The sequence below is a fragment of the Podarcis pityusensis genome (assembly GCF_964106645.2).
Source record: "Podarcis pityusensis genome assembly, chromosome: 3".
Classification (NCBI taxonomy): domain Eukaryota; kingdom Metazoa; phylum Chordata; class Lepidosauria; order Squamata; family Lacertidae; genus Podarcis; species Podarcis pityusensis.
Window position 1 is genome coordinate 95618948 of NC_138026.1, and position 24088 is coordinate 95643035.

Consider the following 24088-nt stretch of genomic DNA (forward strand, 5'->3'; position numbering starts at 1 on the left):
CATCTATATATCATTTTCATTACATTTTCTTTCAAAGCGTTACATGCAGTAAATTTCAATCCAGTACTCCACAACCTTTCCCAGTCCTCAAACATGATATTATACCCAATGTCCTGTGCCCACCTTATCATAGCCGATTTAACCGTTTCATCTTGTGTGTTCCATTTTAACAGCAAGTTATACATCCTTGAAAGTACCTTACTCTTAGGTTCTAACAATTCTGTTTCTATTTTCGATTTCTCCACCTGGAACCCTAATTTCTTGTCATTTTTAAAAACTTCTTTAATCTGAGCGTAATGTAACCAGTCTCGCACTTTATCCTTCATTTTCTCCAAACTCTGCAATTTCCAATTGTCTCCATCTTTTTCTAGAATTTCCCAATATTTTGGCCATTTGGCCTCCATATTGGGTCTTTTTCGGGCCTTAGCTTCCAAAGGTGAGAGCCACCTTGGGGTTTTATTTTCCAGCAAGTCTTTATATTTTGTCCAGACATTAAACAGTGATTTTCTGATAATATGGTTCTTAAAGGCCTTATTTGCTTTAACCTTGTCATACCATAAATATGCATGCCATCCGAAAGCATTGTTAAACCCTTCCAAATCCAACACATCAGTGTCTTCAAGAAGTAGCCAGTCTTTTAGCCAGCAAAACGCTGCGGCTTCATAATACAACTTTAAATCTGGCAGGGCAAAGCCCCCTCTTTGTTTTGCATCAGTTAATATCTTAAACTTAATTCTGGGCTTTTTGCCCTGCCAGACAAACTTAGAAATATCTCTCTGCCACTTCTGAAAGCACTCCGTCTTGTCCAAAACCTGAAGTGTTTGAAATAAAAACAACATCCTTGGCAATACATTCATCTTGATAGCAGCAATTCGGCCTAACAAAGAAAGTTTCAATTTTGACCAACTATCTAAGTCTCTCTTAATTTCTGCCCAGCATTTTTCATAATTATCCTTAAATAGACTTAGGTTTTTTGCTGTTATGTTTACCCCTAGGTTATTATTACACAGTTATTATCCCTTAACATAAATCATATAACTCTTGCTGAATCATAAGTTTTTGTTTAAGATTACAAATCTAATGAATTGGGAGTAGAATTTAGGATTGGATACTGATGATTCCAATGATCTAGGAGCCTTGACAGCCTAATACCTGTATGGTATCTGCCTCTGCATTACTCTTTGTACAGTAGTTCATAATCTGTGGGTTGAAAAGAAAAGAATGTTGTGTCAAACAGTGATTGAGATGGAGGAAGACAGCTGATCAGTATGGTGAAGTGGTGGATGACGCCTTGGGAGAAGAGCAGGAATAGGGTCAAGTGGTACAGATGAGTCATCCTTTGTGTCCTTCAAAATATTTGAGATTATGTTTTTATGTATCCTGCAGTTTTGTAATGAAATTACTTTTTTAGAGTACTTATGACTGCAGGGGAAAGAGTAACACTGAAAACCAGTATAATTTTTGACCTGTATGGGGCCTCCAAGCAACAGTGGCAAGACAGCCAAATGACATACAGAATAATAATAGTAGTTGCAGTCATATGTAGCTAAGCTGCTGAAGGCCAGGATTTATGGTGCATGGACAAGTGGAAGATATCTCATTTTTTATGTGATTTGCTTTATTGTGGCCATACTTTTATACTTTGTACAACTTTGGTAGCCACTATCAGCCAGTTGGATGTGAGCTGGTTGTTTCTCTGCTCTGACAATCTTTGATGTGATTCAGTAAAATGATAAATACGGTACATACACAGCCAAAATAATGTTTCTTATCCCTTCCTCAGTGTACTCTTGGTGACTTGTAAGTACAGCTTTCCAATAGCATGTGTTGTTTGAGAACTTTACAGACACTAAGAAATATTTAGAAGCCAACATATTGCACGCTCCCATAAACATAGCAAAGCACAGATGTCTTGTTTTGAAACTGTTTAATGAGGTTGCTCATGCTGATTTCAGTAAGCTTTGGATCTGGACCATAAAAAGGGCATGTACAAATTTTGTATACTGATGAAGTTGGGCTTGCAAAATTGATTTAAACAATGATTCCACAGAAAGCAGCAGGGCCAAAAATAAAAAAAAATTAATGGATCATGTTGATGTCAAGAATTGTGCCCAAGGTGTCTCAGTTGCTATTCAGAAGCAGAGGTCTTTAGCAACTGTGAAAGCTTAATGTTGCTTCACATCTATAATATGAACCTGCAGGTGCTTTTTAAGCCAAAGTGAATACTACTAGTAGATGATCAGGAAATATTAACGTTTTGTTGCATTTGGGGGACAATAGATAACCTTGATTTATTTATCTTTTGCAGGTTAGTATGTTACAGAGAAATTCACCTCTCTCACGTTAATGTTAAACTGCATATGAACCAAAGGGGGAAATGTTTACTTGTTGGTGTTTGATATATTTTACGATACCTATAGATGTCTAACTAATTTGAATGGCAAATTATCCTTCAGTTACAAGTTGTAGTTGCAATCCTAGGCACATTTACCTGGGAGTTAGCTCCACTGTAAAATTACTTTCGAGAAGACATGTATTGGATTGTGCTGTGTGCCTTTGCATTTTTATGTCAACAACTGTGTATGTAGCAGATATCACTTTGATATCTGGCGACTGGCTTTATTTACCTGTGCTTGGCTCCTTTGTTAGCCTATAGCATCTATCTTTAAAATATAACTAGGCAAATATAATTAAACAAACAAACAAATAAATCAAATTTTATATCTTGTGTTAAGTGAAGCTAACCTTTTTTAAAAATGGGTGTATAACAGCTGCAGATATCTGACCAGGAATAATGTGACAAAATATACTTAATAATACTTTTTATGAAGAAAGCTTAATGAAAACACTTTCCCAAACTTGGAATGCTGCGCACCATATAATCACTTTATTTCTATAAAGCAAAATGCAACTTTTAGAGGATAGTGAAAACTGTTAGAAATGCAATCATGTACGTTGTTATACATCTTTAGAATATATGATGGGGTTTGTGTGCTATATGTTGCCTTGCTACTTTCTTCCCTCTGATGTGATGCTTTTGCCAGATTAGAAGCATTAGTGCCCTCTATTGTTCATTAGAGGACTGCCAATATTTTTAAAGATTAGGTAGTACTGTGTGCTTTCAATCTGTTTATCCAAATGAAAAATGCTTACTGAATTTTCCTACTTAATAAGTATTGGTAAGAACCGAATTGCTTTAATCTGTGTCATTTTAAGGAAATGCAGTAAGTATCTCCACTTTCTAGGAGCACTGATAAGTGGTGGTGTTCATCTTTAATTTGTGGAATATTCATTTGTGGAGCTGTGGAGGGTGTCCTATTTTAACAGAAAAATATCTATAGAGTACACTTTCAGAAAAGAGAATTTTGGAGTCCAAATATATACATTTTAGCATTTCTATTTGGTGCTCATTATTGTGCTAGGATACCTGAAATATGTGAAATGTATAACTTTTCAGAAGAACAACAGAAAAATAGTGTATTGTGGCCAGATACTGCTTTTTAACTATGTTAAATGAGAAAGCAAGAATGACAACTTCATTCAAGCAGATCATTTGAAGTTACATTAAACAGCTGCTTTTAAACAACTGACAACAAAGGAGATCATTTTGATCTCAACAGCACTGAAACTCAAGCAGCATGCTCCCTTAGAGATGTTATGAGGAACACATTTGCGCATTTGTATACCAACAGACAGTGTATTCCCCACTGTGCTTGTTGCCAAACAGTGGTTTTTCTGCTCACTTTGTATTCAGTCAGGGATCCAGGAAACCCAAATCCAGCTAGGCAAATGCAGAACAGCTTAGTTGAAGCAGCTTTAACAGGTGCTGTCAGTGCAGACTTGTTGAACCAGAGAGACAATGCAAACAAATGTGTAGCATTGGTCAATAGGGTAGGATTTGCCCCAGTGCACATGATGGCACTCAGTTGTGAAACTGTTCTCTCTCTCTCTCTCTCTCTGTCCCGCTCCCCCCCCCTCTCTCATACACACACACACAGGCAAAATGGGATGCTTGTTAAAGGAAAAATGCAATAGCCTTGTCACATTAATTAAACTTTTATATGGGAAACTAATTAGTTATTCTCTATATAATAATGTGAGCATACCGGCATAGTTGCAAAGAAATAATTAGACTGAATGAAATAGTATTTTAGGATGACTGTAGTTGACTGAGGATGAATTGTAATAGTTTCCCCCCCTATTGTTTGATGTCTTTTCCAAACAGCAAAGTGTATAATCCCTGTGGAACGAAAGGTTCCAAGGCACAGTAGCATTTCTGATAATACCTTTCTTTAGACCAACAACCACATATTTGAATTATCCCCAAATTTGGCAGTGATAAGAAAGAAACAACCATCTGAATCTACCTGGAATCATGAAAAATTAAAATACAAGGAGAGAAGCAATAGAATAGATGCTCCAATGTATCCCTTCGTTGTATTTATTTATTTATTTTTAAATAAAAGTATTTATATATCACAGTCTCATAAACTATCAAGATGGTATACAGCATAAAGCACCTTTAAGGACAAGATGAAGAGCCAGTGTGGTGTAGTGGTTAAGAGCGGTAGACTCGTAATCTGGTGAACCAGGTTCGCGTCTCCGCTCCTCCACATGCAGCTGCTGGGTGACCTTGGGCCCGTCACACTTCTCTGAAATCTCTCAGCCCCACTCACCTCACAGAGTGTTTGTTGTGGGGAGGAAGGGAAAGGAGAATGTTAGCTGCTTTGAGACTCCTTCGGGTAGTGATAAAGCAGGATATCAAATCCAAACTCCTCCTCTCTGTTCTTCTTCCTCCTCCTCCTCCTCCTCCTCTTCTTCTTCTTCTTCTTCATTATTATTAAAAGGACTGGCTCAATCAAGAAAGTTTTAAACACCTGCAAGGCCTGTTGGCATATAATGTCCTTTAAGAAACACCTGAAAGTCAAAAGCTAGGATGCCTGTTCAGTCTCTGCTTAAAGAGTGTTCCACGGCATGGGACTGAAGTTAGCTGAGTCTCTGTTATTACTAACATCACCCCTAAAGGTGATCTGGAGTGAGCAAGCTGTAAGGGGATATTATGTGGTCCTTACAGTTTCTTGGACCCAAGTTGTTAGGGACTTGTGTAGCAACACAAGAACCTTGATCTTGAACCAGTAGCATAAAGGCAGCTAGTGCAGATGTTTCAGAAGAGGTGCAACACACTGTCAGCCATCTGCTCCCATCTGCGGTGGCATTCTGCCATACCTGTAGCTTCTGGACTTGGCTCAAGGGTGGCCTCACATCACCTAATCTACATGTTTCATAGTTTTCATAATTTGTTTTAGGCTTCTCTTGGTTTGTTATTTTGCCATGTGGCATGCCTTGTTTTTCTAGATGTGATGGTTCTGTGCCTTACACACAGTTCATGGGATGGTATAGAAAACAGAGTCCATTCAAAGCATATATGTGTACACTGCTTTATCAGTGCATTGTTTATGGCATGTCTTGCACAGAGATGCAGGCAATAACTAAGTTTTTTTTTAGAATCCCAATGACTACAATTTAAGAAATATATTTCCTATTTATGCAGACTGGACAGTCAATCCTGAAGAGTCAAAGTAGTATCAAATTGTGGTCACTTTGACATTATACATTTAAAGCACTCTTTAACAGTCATGGCTTACCCCCAAAGACTGCTGGGAACTGTAGTTTGTTAAGGGTTGCTAGGAGAGTGGTCACAGAGCCAAAACTCCTAACACTCTTAAACTACAATTCCCAGGATTATTTGGAGGACTTGTGACTGTTAAAGTGGTATAAGAGTGCTTTAAACATATAGTGTGGATGCAACAGAGTAACATTCAGTTTGGCAACTGATATCTCCCTCTACTCCACCAGATTACTTCTACCACTTTCTGGGGGAGACATATCAACAGACTGGTATGCTTTCTTAATGGTTCGTGAGTTTGGCATTTGGTGGCCTTCATAATTTGGACTTTCAGAGAGTTGACTGTATAACCAAGTTCCATTAAACTTTAGAAGGTATTTAGAAGCAGAAGCAGTGGGATTTAGAACATACATTCTAACTATCCTAAATAAATTAATGTACAGTGGTACCTCAGGTTACAGACACTTCAGGTTACAGATGCTTCAGATTACAGACTCCACTAACCCAGAAATAGTACCTCGGGTTAAAAACTTTGCTTCAGGATGAGAACAGAAATTGTGCTCCGACGGCATCGCGACAGCAGGAGGCCCCATTAGCTAAAGTGGTACCTCAGGTTAAGAACAGTTTCAGGTTAAGAATGGACCTCCAGAACGAATTAAGTTCTTAACCCGAGGTACCACTGTATATGACAAAGGCTTAAAATCAGTCTCCCTGAGACCCATCCATTTTATCCAGTACATGTGTAAGATGTGAAACTAAACAGAGCTCTTTCATGAGGTGCTGGTTCTCTTAATTTTATGCACAATTCTCTCGAGACAAAATATTTTCTTTTAAGCAGAATTAGTCTCATTGAAGTGAATGGAATTGAATGGGCTTAAGTCCAAGATTTTCATCTTAACAGGATTGTGGATTGGGCTGTGTGAAGGTCAAAAGCTGCTGCACTCTCACCGGCAAGCATTTGTCTAATAAAAATTGTCACCCACTTTGCTTCTCACGCTCTGGGACAAACATGGCAGTAAGCCCGCATATAACAATGTAAGTAAAGACAGAATCTGAGTCAATGATTCTTCCTTAATTGTCAATCCTCGGTATTGAAGTACCATTTTAAAAAGGTATATTTTGCCTCAGTGCTGAGAGCTCAATAACTTCAAGTGTTCTGAATTGATATGTATTAATATTCATTAAATAGGCTTGAAAACATACCTCCCCAACACACACATTTCTGTATCTGATCAGTGGATGTCTAAAAAACATAGAGGTAGTAAATCACAAGACTAAATAGGCAGGGAGAAGATGTGTGTACTGTTTTACAGTTTGCAAAATAGTTCAGCATGCAAAACTGTACTGAAAAAAATTAAAGCCTTCAGTGTGTTACAGTGATTAAAATGTTATATATGTGGTGGAAATATTCTGGTAATAATTTTGATTGAAATACAGTATTTACTCGAATCTAATATTCACCTTTTTTGGCCAAATTACGTTGCGAAAATTAACGAGGGCTTTAGAATCAATGGCACATTTACCAGCAAATACTTTTTTTATTTCAAGGTTCTGAAAATTGAGGTGCGCATTAGATTTGATGGCACATTAGACTCGAGTAAATATGATAAATAGGATGAATGAATAAGTTCAATAGATTTAAAATCTGGTGAGGTGTATGAGGTGAAGAATAAGTGAATTGATGCAGTTGCTGAAATTGCTTTTATTTGTAGATATAAGTCTCACAGTCAAGAAGGTAGGCGAGGCAGTTCAATCGAGGTCTTCCGGGAACCTTTCCCCAGACAACTAATATGCAGTAGAATTCAGGTGGTAGAAGGTTGTAGTAGTGATTGAATAGGCTGCACCACAATAGCTTGTGAAGGGGAAGGGTTGCCAGCATTCTGCTATGTCAGCGTTGTGTAAGCCTACAAACATTGCTACCTGCAAACATTCTTACTAGCCTGCTGAGAGTTGGCAGGAGAGGGACAAAGAGTTTGGTCCCCTTCCAGCAGCCCACCCGTTTCTGTGTTGGGTTTGGAGGAAGGGGCGTTCCTCCTTTGGCAGCCCACTACACAAAGGAGGCACATAGCACTAAATCCCTCCTCTACCAGCCCACTCCCTCGCCTGCATTCAACTTTGTATACTTGCCTGCATGCAATTCATTGTCATGTGTGGGCTACCAGGCAACTGCAGAAATCAAGATTATCTTACCTCCTTTTGCTGCATGCTTAGATTAGTCAAAGTATCAAAATTCCCTGCGTCTAGACTCTATTAATAGTAATGCAAATTCTGGATCAGGCCTGATTCTGTAAACAGATCAGTACTGCTCTGTGCCAATCTCCCATTTTTATATTCTTGGCCACTGACCAATGGATACAGAATGCCTACCTAGAACTATCCAAATGATTACTAGTCCAAGTGGATCTCTAATGAGTCCTTTGTGATACTTTTTTTTATTGAGTCACATAATCCTAATCTTTGGATGGCATTATTGCAACTTGATCCATAGCTCTGCCACTTATACCGCCAGGGTAAAAGGTGTTGGGGACAGTAAAAATGTCCCTTTGGTATGCTAGCTCCCATCCTGGCAAAGTGAAGAGGCCCAGATCAGACCCATTGCTTTTACTTGATGCCAGCAGGGCCAGTTCAGGATCCAGTGGATCCTGTGCCAGCCCAGCCCCCATTTCAGGAGTCTCCACTGCCTACCGCTAGTGGGGAAGCAGCTCGTGATAGCTTCCTCCAACCTGCCATTTGGGTGGGCACACCAGGACCTCTCCTTGCTGGCAGAGCTGCCCTGCTGACAGAGCCAGACAGGGTAGAGACACACCTCCTCTTCATCCAATTGCTCTCCCGCATGGTGAATTGAGGTGTTGGATTTTCTGTATTTTCAATTGACTTTGCAAACAAAAATACCAAATCCCCCCCCAAAATAAGAGATAAATGGGAAAGTAGGGATGGGAACTTATTTGGTTGCATCTTAAAGTAATCCCCTTTTCTCAGTTACCCACTGTTAATATTCCCCCCCTCGTGCCAGCAATTCTGCATATTTATGGAAAGCTGAAGAGGAGGAAACCTTTGCTAGCCTGTCTTGACACCTGTATAGCATATACTGTCAACTATGATAAATGGAACAGAAATATAAACACTTGAACAGAAGCTGAAAGCTACAGAGAGAAACACAAAAGGATGAATAGTTGATATCAGAGAAAAAGCAAAACAAATGGGTCTTGGAGTAAACAAACTAGAATGACATATTGAAAACTGTGAAGTACTGAGGCTGCGGTGGCAAAGAGCCAGCAAAAGGAACAGATGGAATATGGTGCATAATTCATAACCAAATACTAATAAAATAAAATGGTGCGTCACACATATTGTTGAAGATTATGATGGATGTCAACCAGTAATCTAACAATGCTATTTATAGGTTTCTCTCTTACTCATACCTAAATTCAAATTTCTCATTTTTTATTATTCTTTAATTTCCCTTTATACATACAAAAAAATAAAATTGAGAAATGAAAGGGGAATAGGGGCTTTCAGCTCCAGATAGCAGTGCTGAAAAACTTGGCGTAGAAAGTAACTTTTTACCAGGAATGTGACCATATAGTAATAGAACTTGTAACTGTTGAAATCTCACCAAAGAAGATAGTAAGTTCTGCTTTCTATATTCACTCATCGTCAGACTGTGGGGAAGAAGAAGAGTTACATGGTCCCTTGACATGTTGTTTGAAAACAATGCTCTTACTTTACATTTTCAAGGAATTCTTTCCACCTCAATTAGTTTTCCAGGAAACCCCTGTACATTTCCCAGGGAACCTGTGCTGTACATTTGATTCAGAAGCGTGTTCTCGAGGACAGAGTTTATGCATAGCACTGGCTAGGTCTCCTGAGCCTCACCATTGCTCCATGTAAATAGATGCTTTGGTCACAGCACTCCCCTGTGGTTCCATGTTGCTGGAGAAAATCTGCAATGGCAAACAAGCCATTCAGGGAAGCTTGTGGAGATTTATGAATTTTATCCTTGAGGAACCTCTGGCGAGTTTCTGAAGGATACCAGGAATCCCCAGAATGCACTGTGAAAACCACAATTCTAAGACACCAATGGAAAGAACTTTGGGAAATGTTGGTGATTGCTTCCATAAATTTCACTGTCAATCAATCATTAGTCCTATTCAGAAATTCAGCTACACATCAGCTAAACACATATAGGGGGACTTGGTTTTTTTGCAGGCTTCTCAGTTATGTGGTGTGCTTGCACATGTTCACTTGAATGTGCATAGCTAGCCCTTTACAGATACGTTGGTCTCAAAGCATGGTGTTTAGGGTGCGATTATATGTAGTGAACAATTTCTCAATAGGGCTCAGGTACCTTCTTAAATTGTGTTAGGAAAGAGTTCCTGCTTCCCCTTAGGAATCTTCCTTTGGACTGTGATCATCTCTGGACTAGAATGCACATTGGTCACCAGTGATCTGATTCATTACCACAGTCTTTTGGGTACAACCCACAACAGCATAACTGGCCTGTGGGGAAGCTGGTGTGGTTACACCACATGTAAGTTTTCCCTCCTACATGATTTTAATATCTTACTGTAGCCTTTTTATTATAGTTTGCCAAAGAGCTATGGGATCGAGTCATGGGAAACAGCAACTATGCTATTATGGGAATGTATGGTATTGACATCCTTATAAATAGGTTGTTTATACCCTTCTACCAGATTCCCTTATGGTTCCAGTTCTTCCCATGGATATTCTTTGAAGCCCATGTTTCCCATGATACCTGCTTTACTGTGTACAAGTCAGAGAACTGGCATAAGGAGACAGAATGTAACAGCTAGCATGAAGCTTGGATGTTTCTGGATCAGAACTTTTCTTGCCTTTATAAGTCCTAGTCAGTGTTATAGCTAGTGTAAGTCTCATCATAACACAGAGCTGATCTGGAGATTTCAGCTAGTGCCTGACTGGTAATCTGGTATTGCTTTTAACTTATCAGTGGAAAGATGTTAATTTTAAAGGAATTAGTTTGAAATATTCTCACAGGCACAAGTCATCAGAACTGCCTTGTAAGTGTTATTTGATTTTTTTAAAACTACAGCAAATTGGCAGGTTTAAATTCTTTTTTTCTGCATGTAGATTGAATCTGATGGAGCCCTACTCTGATGGCGCCAAAACAAAGGGGTAGGGGGGGGGGACCAGCAATTTTGTATAAACTGTATGCCCCCCCCCCCGACATTCCTAGAGTACATAATTTAATCTGGGGTTAAGCTTTTAATAGTGGGGTCTTAATAATTCTTTCCTCTTCCTCCCTTCTTGAGGTTAGCTTCCTTTCGAGAAAATCATGCTAGATATTTTGTTTTGTTTTAAATTAGTCCCCCCCCGGCCCATGACATGTGACAGTTTAAGGGTGGGGTTTTTTTGTTTTTGTTTTTGGTAGGGACAGGTGTTTATGTGACAGCATTCCCCGCAGGATCTTGGGGGACTGCAGTGGAAAGTGTTGAACCGCTGAATGGTAAGGCTGTTCTTTTGTATGGCTTAGAAATCTCTGTTGTCCAGAATTGTACAGATAAGGCAAACCCATTTGCTTCATTGTCAGGCAGTTCAGCGGAATAGAAATGCAAATGTGACATAAGGGGGCTATGCTGGAGTGGGGGGGAGAGTTGTGCTGCTACTTTCTCTTTAACAGGCTTCCTGCTTGTAAGAAAATTCCCATAGATACCAGGATTTATTTATTTTTTAATTAGCCACAGGTTAAAGAAAAAGCTGTCTGAAAGGAAACGTATCTCTCTCACAAGATGCCTTGATTTTTATGTGGTGCTGTTTTTAACTCCCTCATCCAGTGCAACATAAACAGCTCAGACTAAATTGGGAGCATCTTTGCACCACACTGTTGGACAAATATATTTTTGGTAAAACTGATTTGGCCCTTTCATTGTTTGCCTTTCATTATATAGCAAGCGTCAGATACAGAATTGGTATGCATTCAAACTAGAGATAGGACTGTAGCCAGGTTTTTATTATATATATTGCACAGGTCAGGCCTATTAACCACAGAATAATAGCAAGTCAGTGATCTAAGGGGGAGCTCTTCAGCTGGGATGGACTAACCTAACTGAGGTCAGGAGCTAGACCCCTGCACTTCCAAGTGTAGCTGTAGCCTGATTTGCAAGAGTGTCTACTGGGAAAATAAACGAGCCAAGCCGTGTAAGCTAGGAAAAAAGGCAAGACGGTCTTTTCATCTTGAATCTCTGTTTTCATAGTGGCTGAAGACAAAAAATTCTGATTTGCTTTAAGTACTTGACTTCATCTAGAAACTCTTAATTCAATCACTTGTTTCGAAGGAACATGATATACAAGGAACTATTTCAATATGACTTTGAGAATTTATTTAGATAGTTACTGAAAGAGAAATCATGCTTGTTTTACTGCCGAATGTATTACTGAGGACAGACTTAATGATTTCAAAAAACAAATATGAATGGTACAAAAGGAAATGGACAATCAAGTGTTACCAAAATATTTTGTTGTCCTTTTGTTAATGCCTTGTCTGATGGCATCATATTATATTTGCATTTTTAAAAAGCAGTCTGACCCTGAAGTCTGAAGTGTTATACAGTCACTTTGAAGATCACAGCTGATGTTCTGGTGAAATATTTCACACCATGGGTCTGGTACTGAAGAAACTTTTATTTAGCCTTAAGTTTAACAGGGAGAGCATTAAAATTAGATGTGCAGGGGAAGCACTGGTGGTGGTTCTCACATCTAATGAGATTTGTGGGGCAGGGGCCCATGGGCAGGCTTTCTTTGTAGTGGTCCCTCACCTTTGGAATGACCTACTCTCTGAGGTATCTCTCGCCATGACACTGATGTTGTTTCAGCAGCAGGCACATCTCTTTTCTCAGGATTTTGGGAAGGAGGTATAGCGGGCATTTCTGTTGCTGCAGCTACTTGTAATCTGTATTGCTTACTTAATGTGATTGCCCTTAATTTTGGTTTAGAATGCACATATTTCTGACATGGGACTTGTGGATAAAGGGTTTGTTAAAAAAGCACCTTTTCTATTAAAGCAACTTTTTCCTTTTGTTGCCAGTGAATCACATGTTTTGAGGTGCTGAGCCACTCGCTAGTGTCACTGTAAGGAGAGTAGCTTCAGGAAGAGTCCAAGATTTCACAAGAAAGTTTTGTCACAGAGACTGCAGTGCTTCTGCCTCTGATTGATGTTTCTTGAAAATTGAAGGGTATCATGAATTTTTTCTTTGTTGCTTACATAAAACTTAATGTGCATTAAGAACATAAGAGCCTGCTGGATCAGGCCAATGGCCTGTCTACTTCAGCATCCTGTTGTCAAGAGTGGCCAACTAGAAGCCTGTGGGAAGTCTGCAAGCGGGACGTGAGTACAACTCATTCCATCTCAGGTCACACACACTCAACCCCCCCCCCCATATTGCTTCAGAATTTTTTCTCTGGAGATGCCATATTTGAAATGAATTGGTAAAGGTAAAGGGACCCCTGACCATTAGGTCCAGTTGCGGATGACTCTGGGGTTGTGGCACCCCTCTTGCTTTATTGGCCGAGGAAGCCAGCGTACAGCTTCCGGGTCATGTGGCCAGCATGACTAAGCCGCTTCTGGCAAACCAGAGCAGCACACGGAAACGCCGTTTACCTTCCCGCTGGAGCGGTACCTATTTTTCTACTTGCACTTTGACGTGCTTTCGAACTGCTAGGTTGGCAGGAGCTGGGACCGAGCAATGGGAGCTCACCCCATTGTGGGGATTCGAACCGCCGACCTTCTGATTGGCAAGCCCAAGGCTCTGTGGTTTTAACCCACAGCGCCACCTGCGTCCCAGCGAAATGAATTGAGCTTTCTATTAAAGGCTCCAGTGAGAATTTTCTGCCCAATTAAGTTGTACTGGAGATTATTTGTATACATTTCAAGTGGAAAAACACATATTTTCCTAACTTATATGATTATCTAATTCTGTATTTTGTATGTGTACTAAAGATCAACACCATCTCTATAGCCACTATGGCAGAAGACTAAAGACATACATTCAATAGTTGGTCTCCAGTTATGTACATGAAGAGTATTCAAGGTTGGGGCAGGGGAATTCAAACCCAATCTGATAGGTGAAAGGTGACAAAGCTTAGGAGGAGCCAGTTTCAATTAATTACAGAGATATTAAGTCAAAGATAAGTGCTGCAGGTGAGGAGAGTATTGAAAGAAAGAGAGACGTTAAGACAAGACAATAGTATCTTTGACATGTAGCTACATCAGGGCTGCCCCTGCTGACAGACTGAGGCTGCTGTGCAGACAGCAGATTTGTTATAAATCTGTTTTTGTTATAAAAGGTAGGGGGAAACTGAATTTTGGAATATTGTTTACCATGGGGAAGCTACTATTTGCATTATCTGACTCAGGTGCCAAAGTATATTGGTGTGGTCCTAGGTTACATTCAGACTAGCAAGGGATACAGAGTCTCTATTTGGGGATGTGGTATCAACTGTGTAACAAGGGATCAATATTTTGGTATTAACTGTTGCATAATAATTTTCCAGTTTTACAAGATGATGTACATCTTGATCATTTCTTGCTATCAGGTGTTCATTGGGCTATTTTTAAGTTACGTTTAATTGTTTTTATTAGTAGCACAGAAATTTAGTAGCTTTTTGCATATTTTCTATTAGCTGTGTAAAACTATTTCCACTAGCAGCTCCCATGTCAGAAGGAAAAAAGAAACAATTGTTTTCCAGAAGCCATTTCTTCATATTAAGAATGAGAAAAACTGGAGACTTTTTTCAAATTAGCAGGTGTGTGACTTAGTCTGGTAAGAAAGGGAGTATGAGTATTTATATATTACAGAGCTAACTCTGTTGACTGGTGCTGAATAATTGTATAGGCCATAGCTGTCAACATTTCCCTTTTTTAAAGGGAAATTCTCTTATTCCGAATAGGATTCCTTGCAAGAAAAGGGAAAAGTTGACAACTATGGTATAGGCCTAACTGACTGATCAATAGAAATGAACAATAATGGAAATGTCTAGCTGCAAAAAGATCACATTGAAGAGTACAGTATACTGCCTGGGTTAGTGCAAATGTGCAGGCTACCAGGGAGGAGGTGGCTGCTTCACAACTGCCATTTCATTTTGCAGCTGCTCTGCAGCTTGCTTACTATGTTGTCTGAACCTGGGCTTGTGGTTTAGCTCTCCCAGATGAACCATGAGCCACAAGTCTAGAAAAGAACCTTGGTTACAGCTGGATGGAAAGCATGAGCCCGAGTTTGGATGACATGCTAAGTCAATGCATGGCTTAGCTCAGTGCTGCACAGCAGCACAACAGCTGTGATCTCTTGACAAGAGCCCACATGCTCTGCATTTTCACTAAGCCATAATCTATGCACTAAGCACAGCTATGTGGATTCTAACAATAGTGCCATTTGTGTTCAACACAGCTGAAAAATCCTGAATTAAAATATATTATTTTCCTTTAAAAGTTCTTGTTATCATCAGGTGGTATAGTTCCTATATAAATTGCATGAATAATGTCTTCTGCTTGAAATCTATATGGTCATAACTCTGTTGGGGGTAGGGATACAATTAGGTAGAAATCCTATAAATATTTACCTGGGTGTAAGACTCACTGAAGTAAATAGAGCTTGTATCTGAGTAGGCAGGTATGCTATTACACTCAAATCCTGCAATGGCTTAGGCTGCAATCCTAACTCATTTATGGGGAAGTAAGCCCCCCTGAATTAAATAAGACTTCTGAGTAGGTATGCTTAGGATTGGACTATTAATTCCTACGTTCACGGCTTCATAAGGGTTAGGTGACTTGATTTAAAAAAATGTCAATCTTCATGCTCATGGCCAGTAATCTAAGTAGCAGATCAGGGGCTGATAGGATTAGTATAGGTTGACACAACCCAGAACAGTAAATGTAGCACTGACCTCAAATAGCTGGTACTTCTTCCTTTAGATGTTTTATTCATTAATTAGTTGCACTTAATCAAGTTATAACAAAATTCTGTTGATAAATAAAATAGTATTATATCACAAACCCATTAAAAGTATCAATCAGTAATCAGCACAACTGTAAAACTAAACCAATAATAAAAGCAAATAGCAAAACAGATTCTACCATAAGCCTAAAACAGCAAGGAATCATACTTTCTCCACCACTTCTGCTTTAATGCTCTTTTAAAAGAATTCAATAAGTTATGTCCAGTTTAGACAATAATGCTAAACAAATGTTTAGCGCTATGTGAGTGAGCCTGAACAAAGTGTTGGGCTAGCATGCTCCTCCCACATTGCGGGGAGGAAAAGTTCCGCCCTGTTTAGTTTCACTTTCACAGAATTCCAGTTTAGAGCTATGTCCTAACCAGGCATCCCAGTTTAAAACAAACTGGGTCCAATTTAATAAGTTAGCTTCACAATTCATGGTTTGAATTTGGCTTATTTCAAAACTGATCAGGGTTTGCTTTAATCCAGGATTGCTGGTTCAAAGCAAAGTTTCTTTAAAAGTGAATCAAAACTAGGCAAAAGTCTTCCTCCTGGCCATGCACTAGGAGGACAGGAGCACAGAGAAACCTGATAATTTGATAGGGCTCATTGAGGCTCTTTCACATAGTTCTAAACCATAGTTTAGGGTTTTGTGCTACTATGTCCCCATATTAGCCGTGATAGCCATTTCAAGGCAGTATACAGTGGTACCTCGGTTTACGAACTTAATCCGTTCCGGAAGTCCGTTCTTAAACCAAAACCGTTCTTAAACTGAGGTGCACTTTCCCTAATGAGGCCTCCTGCTGCCAGTGCCCTTCCACCATTCAGATTCCATTCTTAGACCTAGGTAAAGTTCTCAAACTGGGATACTATTTCTGGTTTTGTGGAGTTTGTAAACCAAATTGTTCTTAAACCGGACTGTTCTTAAACCGAGATACCACTGTATTTCTGAACTTTGGGAACATACAGTGCCCTGCTTGTTGACTTCCTAGAGTGAGACCTCTGGGTATAGGATGATATAATGAATTATTATTATTATTATTATTATTATTATTAATATGGCTGGCTACTGCTGTAGATTGGATGGATCCTTGGCCTGATTGAGCAAAGCTCTTCTCACATTCTTGCAACACCAAATTATTTGTAGGGGGAATCTTGTTCATTGCATATTCTTCATAAATAAAAAATAGTTCTAGGGCCAGAATCATTGGGCTGGTTTGGATATAACGTCATCTGTATAAGCAGTCTTGAGTATATGATGGAAAGATAGAGTACATTTTTATAATACTTTTTTATAATAAATACATAAAATGACCCTAATAATCTTTGGCATGTGGTGGGTCTGGAGAATGAGCTCATGTTATCCATTACAATGCACTGCAATTCTGCAATGTTAATAATTCTGGTTTCCATTGTTATTCCTCCCCCTTCAGAGGTGGAAGGATAATAGATATTGGGCAAATTACACATACTTACGGTAGTTTTAGGCCAAGATATGGAAATGGGCCAAATAATACATGTCACTTGTGTGTGTATCATTCACGTCACTAACGGTGGTAAGCACACATGATCCTGAGATCTACTCGGTGTAAAATATTAATGCAGTAGTCAGTGTCTGAGCTGCTGACCCTGCCACAACAATGGATCATTGGTGTTCCAGGTTGACAAAAAAAATATCCATTGGAACTCCATCTAAACATAGATATAATAACGCCTAACTTGTATTATATCTGAACATGTTAGCTTGAAATGGAATTTTACAGAAAGCAAAATAAAGATCCTCATATTTAACATGTCATGGTGTGAGAATGAATATATATCATTTTGCCTTTACACAGTACAGGTGATTTTTCTTTTTGTCAATATTTATTGCAGCTAAATATTAAAATGTGAATATCAAGCCCTTCCTACTTTTAGGTGTTGCTCATTAACGAGTTGTTTTTGAAACAAGTCTCTGATACCAGTCAGACCATTTTTAAAGGATACTGAAGTAAGATTCTTTTCTCTAGCGAGTGGCTGATCATGCTAAGGCTGCACTATTCAGCAATTCAACACGCTCTGACTGCTTGTTAATCAGGAGACGTGAAAAGAACAAAAGAAGAAATAAGAGGTTACAAATGCTGTTTATCAGAGTTATATTTTACATTGGGATTTCAACTCATGAAATAGGATGATTGGATGACACAGGGCTTAATATTTGGAACTGGGAGTGGAAGGTGGGTGAAATTTGTTCTGGTTTGATCCCAGTGACTCTGGCTTATTGGGAAATGGGAATAGCACGTTTGTATGCAGTTAAAAACATGTTCCGTAAATCTTTTCAGTTGCCCATTCCCTGGGTGTCGCAATAGATTAAGTCACTATGTGATGATATGACACCGCCATCACTCGTCTTCCTGGGATATTGCTAGAGGCAACAACAAACCTGTGTCTTTGGCACATGTGAAGAAATTTAGCGCTTCAGGGGTTAAATTACACAGGCTCCCCCGTGGATCAGCTTATGCTTGGACAGTAATAATAGCAATAACATTAATAATATAAATGCCAGAGAAAAGTGAATAGAGGGGGAGAGAAAGGAGAGAAAGATGGGCAAAGGTATTCAGAGGGAAAACAAACCCTGGCAGGCTACAAATGATGGGCTTTGTATGGCAGGTGTAGCAGCTAGAAGTCAGATTTCATAAGGCCGCTGCAAAATGCACATATACTAACACACATTACTGTGGCTTTGGAGATGGTTAGTGTCTTTGAGTGTGTGTGTTTGTGTGCGTGCGTGTGTGTGCTGTCGCTCCAGGCCATGATATCCTAGGGCAGTGTAACAAGCAATTCGTGTCAGCTCACGGTAAAGATTATTGGTGTTTTCACTGGGGAAATATTTGCACTCCATCTTCTTTTCTATTTTTAGTGCCTGGAGCTTCCATTTAGGTAGGAAGCTGTGGAGAGAAGAGTTGAGGGAGGGAGATCTATCTGATCTTGTCCCACAACTGGTCAGAGTTACAATCCTAATCTTATTTCAGGATGGGTGTTGATGCCTGCTTGTTTTCCGAGAGACCTTTTTCGTTTTGCGGACTGGTAGCTTTTAAATATTAGTTTAGATATAGGGGAAGAAGTGAGCTATTGTTTTCTCTTCGAACGCTGTGTCTTTGAAGAATAAAAAGGTAACTCAAACAGAATAGTGTGGTGACTTATTTCTACAAGAAGCACCACACTCCTAATAAGGAGCAGCAATTTATTGTCGGGGAAGGAAAGCAATATGAATTTGTCCCCTTCAGAATTGTTGTTTATCATAATCATCTTTCTAGTGAAAAGCCTAATTTGCTCTTTCTATACGAATATTTTAAGTGTGATTATCATAATATCACAGCGGCTGAGATTGTCCAAAATGCAACACTGACCTTGAGCGTACTTCTCCATTTAGCATGTGGTGCTTTAACATTCAGGAAACAACATACCTTCAACCTGCTTATTAATGTATAATCTGAAAACGCTAACTCTTGCTCTCTGATACATGCCACACAGATTCTTGAATTCTTTCAGCATTCCATGAAACAGCATGTGGTATTTTACCAGTGTAAATATGTATACGATTTTTCAAGATTTCTACTGGGAATACTTCATAACTAAAGTAAGGTTTCCCCATGGCACTGCACTAGTTTACGATTTAATTTTTACTGACATTCCACCAGTCATATTATTAGCTTCACAAAATGAAAGTGAAATAATCCTGTATTAATTAAACAGAGTGACTGAATTCCCTCAGTCATCTTCTCCTTGGCTGCTTGAGACAGTAACACTGTTTGGTTCTCTAAGGAAACGTGCTAGAAAAAGAGGTTGATGGACTACTGAGGGGAGATATAGGTAATGCATTTTTTAACTATACTATATTTTTTCAAGGTACTGCCTGCCCCCTGAGCATTTCAATAGAGATTTTAAGTTGGGCGGGGGGGGGGGAGTAACTGTTATACCTACCTATGTACTAACATAAACAAACAGGGGCTAGCCCTGAAGAATTGTGGTTGTGGTCAGTCGGTTAGACTGCATATGTTATATTGATATATAATTATTATGACTTCTTACTGAAGAAACTTTGTGCTTCACCCGTCTGAGTTTATATAAGGAAAAGCGATGCAGTGTGCACACGTCCACACACATGCACACATGTTTGTGCTTGTATTTGAAAGCATATTTTAATACAGCTTGTCTAAAATCCAGGCAGGGTGATCATTACTTCTGCTAAATATAAGTGAAAGTGCCTGACGGTTTTAAAGTAGTAATCTACTACCATTTGCTCAAGTGTATATAAGTATGCAAAGAAATCCAGAGAGCAAGCTTGTCATTTGCTGTGTGTCTATGTGTATGTATGTCTGTTTTTTTGTTGTCTGTCTCTGTCTCTGTCTCTGTCTCTCTCTCTCTCTCTCTCTCTCACACACACACACACACACACACACACACAGAGAGAGAGAGAGAGAGAGAGAGGGCAGGGGATTATATTGTATCCAGGGATGTGCTATACTGTACTTCCTGAGGAAGAGTCGGAAAGACAAATTGCAAAACAGTTTTTAACACTTCAGTGCTAATTACTTTTAGCTGAAATCAGCAACATTTGCTTCGAATAAGTGAATGCAGGATTGGTTTTTGTAAAATGAAGAAACTATGGTGCAAAGACTTCCAAGACAGGAGTATAGCCCGCAAAGGGCCTGTTACACAGAACCACTATTTAATATTTAGCATTTCCTGACATTTTTCTATCTAATTTGAAAAGCTAAATATGTCTATTTTCAATCTATTCAGAAAGCTAGATATAGCAAACCTGTTACTCTGATTGGTTCATGATCAATTTCAGACATCCAGGATGAACATTTAACTACCTTTAATTCAAATTTAATTGAAAGAATGATGAAATTTGTTGGTGTGGAAACAGTGTATATGGAAGTATGGGGGTATATAATGCCCTTTATATAACTTAGGGTTCAAAGCAATAATAGTAACATGCATGGCAGACACATTTCCTCCCCATATTTTTTCTCTCCAGTGTTCATTTTGAGTAAATATGTGCTTGGCACAATTAACTATGCTGCTTCTGCAAAGTGCCACTGAGTCTTTACTTCAGTAGCCTTGAGGTAGCTGTGGTTTAGGAGTCGGGCAATTTGGATGCAATGAGATGTCTGTAGCACTTAAGTGTGAAGGCGCTTAAAGATGTACAGTACTCTTCATGGGAATAATTATACACACAGAGGGGATGTGAAGATGTAGACAGTGCTCAGCAGTGCTCATTGACTGGTGCAGATACTCATGACAGCTTCTCTCACCCTCCTAGCCTTGATTCCATTACTATTGCTTTTGTGGATTCCTTGAGGTAAGATTTTTACACTAGAGCATTTGATTTAGCATGTGCATATATGTGTAAAGCAGAGAGAGGGAGAGAGAGGAGCACACTCCTGATTTTGATTTTCTGTGATTTAGACATTATGTAATAAGCATTTGCTGTGATTATATTTTCACGTGCAATTAGAAAGCATCTTTAATAAAACAAGCGTTTTTAGAGTGTGCTATAGTATCTGGTAAGTTGCCTAATTTATTTCTTCATTTTATTAGAATAACTGAACTGTAAACTGGTGTGCCCAAGTTCAAGAATGCAGTTGAAATTCCAGGCCCAGGTCTAGTCGAGGTGACATTTTGAATCCCAGGGGAGAAGGCCAACTGCCTTTCATGAATGCATAAATTATAATGCTACGGCTGTAGTCTTCTAAGCAGCAGCACCATCAGCAAAGACAGATGCTTGCAAGGTGTCTGGTGGAAAGATAGCAATAGTTAATTTGGTGATGCGGAGGGGAAGCGCAAGATGACATGGGCATGAAAAAGGATAGCGGAAACTATGTGGACATGAAAAGCTTAGCAGATGGAAAAGTACAGCACAAAAGAAAACAGTAGCCCAAATAAAATATGAAGTATTTTTTTTTATTCCCTAATGATGATTTAATGAACATGATGCCATATTCCAGAAAATAATTTTTGCTTATGAACAGAGCTTTGCAGACTAAGATCTATATGACGCTTGAACAAAGCTGCACATTCAACAAGACTTTCAAACTCTTGTGCCAGAACAGCGATTGAAATTTTATCTGAATTAAAAGAGTGGATATCCATGTGTATAGGAATGTGTTTCGATATTGATTACATATAAATTATACAGAATCAAAAGAAATCTGCTACAAACAAGTCATTTATTCTACTAAAATATTTTTAGGAAGGTGTGTTGCACTCAAATTTCACCTATTATTTTTTGCTTGTTTAGTGAAATCTGTGAAGTGATTGGGTAGGATGCATCCCAGAGTATTTTTAATTCACTGCTCAGATCCAAAATTTACATCTTAATTAGAGTCTACATTTAGCAACATAGGCAGCATAATGTTACTGTTAATTATGTTTTTACTATCTGCTTTTCTGTAGTGGTGAGACCTCCAATTATGCTGTGTGGATTCTTGATTCCTAAGTGTGTGTGTCCCCATATGTATCGGAAAGCAGATTTTCAACTCTACATGGGATAAATATATTATATACTGTTAAGTTGCTCAGCAAAACAAAGGGATGCAAATATTTCCATTGCACTTACATATATGTCTTCTTCTGTCATCTTACTTTGGCAAAAGCCGTCAAATAGATTTGGAGACAGCTGTTGTACTCTCATTTGTGAAAGGCATTAATGCATTCTGAGGGTGTGCACTGATTTGTTTTGATCTAAAAGATTATGCCATTTGCATCACAGAGTGCTTCAGTCAAAAAAAAGTGCCAAGCAATACAGCTGAATTTGTATTTAAAAAAAAGTATTTTCTATTATTGTAACAATTGTTTCATCACGATATATTGGAATTATTTTATTCAGCAGGTAGATGGAATCAATTCTTGCTCTGAAAACAGATCATAAATATGACATTTATGCCACATAAATTGACGAAGACTATTAGGACAAACTTGTGCTCTTGTTTAATTTTGGGGGTACTTGTAAAACGGTATTTTGATTAACAATATCTGGAATTTTGTGTCCATTTATTTGCATTAAATGGGTTTGTCTGGTCAGGAGCTTTGATGTGCTATAGCTAAGGGTAGTGAATTGGGGGTTGGATAATTTTGTCAGTACAGATGTGAATAATGCAATGCATTTGCTTCCACATTGAAAATATTCTTGAAGTTTTTGTGCAAGTTTGTACATAGGTAGCTGAGGCACAAATAGTTATCAGACCATTACATTTTAGCTGGCACAGCTGGATATAGTGCATGTTTTCCCCCAGAACTGAATCTGCTGACTTCAATGAGACATATGACCAAGTTACTGCATATAGGTATGGAGCCTTAGCTCTGCTGAAGAGCCTAATCTGCATTATTTGAAAGTAAGTTTCCTTGAAATCAATAAGACTTAAATTCAAGTAAAGACAGTTAATACTTATAAAAGATATTGATCAATAACATACCTCTTATTATTTCACGGAGATGGCAAAACATATATTCTCCACAACTGCATGGTCTAGTTTCTGTGCAAGTTATGCATTCAATTCTCTTCAGTTGAACCCTGTCACTTTTTCACAGTGATGAAAATACAAACACTGCTAATCTTACTTGTTTTACAAAAGTCAACAATGCAGAATGATAGCATACAGACCCCTTAACTCAGAGTTTAGAAATGTAGAATAGAATTTAGGTGAATCATATGAAGGGGGAGAAATTAACACTTCAATTCCAGCCATGTTTATTCATAAGTAAACATGTTTAGGATTTCAGATGACATACAAATCCCTCAACATGTTTACTCGGCAGTAAACCCCAGCAAGTCAACTGAAACTCATTTCAGAGTATGCATTCATGTAGCCAGTCCATGTTTACTCAGAAGTCAGTCCCACGAAGTTACCTGGGAGCTTTCTTCCTGCAAAGGCAGCGCGCTGTAAGGCTGCAATCCTATACACGCTGACGTGGAGCTGGGAAGCAAACAAACCCTGTGCAACTCCGGAGCGGCTGCCTTCCGAGTAAGCATGCATAGGATGGGGCAGCGAGAAGCGCTGCTAATCGGTCACGACGCGAGATCGCAAAACAAAACAGAAAACACGGACAGCCAACAATGCAATGGAGAAAAGAAAAGAGAACGGCAGCGCGAAACTTAATACCTTCTGATGAAATCTTCCCCAAAGGAACTGAGGCTTGCAACTCCTTCCTGCCAAACTGTCTTTTAAGAAGCAGAAAGCGTTTGGTCACCCTAAGGAGTTAAAGCTAGAGTTAAGACACAGCCGCGCTTTGGAAGCCCCTTTGAAAACGTTGCATCGTTTATATCTGCGCGTTCTCACTTGTCGGTTATTATTATTTCTTCTCCCTCTGCCTCCCCCCGCCCTCCCTTTCCCCAGTCCCTCCGCCCGTCTCTACCTGCCGAGCTCCGCTCAATCTGTGCAGCCTCTGCTCTCGCCGGCGCTGATTGGCTGACGCCCTACCAATCCGGCCTCTGTCTGGGCCAGT

General features: G+C 39.1%; 1 protein-coding gene and 1 long non-coding RNA gene across 16 annotated transcripts in view; one reads left to right on the forward strand and one right to left on the reverse strand.

Annotated features, from left to right (window-relative positions):
* ESRRG (estrogen related receptor gamma) overlaps positions 1-24088 on the forward strand; it is a 483548-nt gene that overhangs the window by 259718 nt on the left and 199742 nt on the right. The window lies entirely within an intron of this gene.
* On the reverse strand, positions 9017-23928 carry LOC308474394. Its single transcript, XR_013984687.1, has 3 exons — positions 23746-23928; positions 15545-15620; positions 9017-9288 (listed from the first exon to the last, which is right to left on the reverse strand). It is a non-coding gene; the product is annotated as an uncharacterized lncRNA (long non-coding RNA).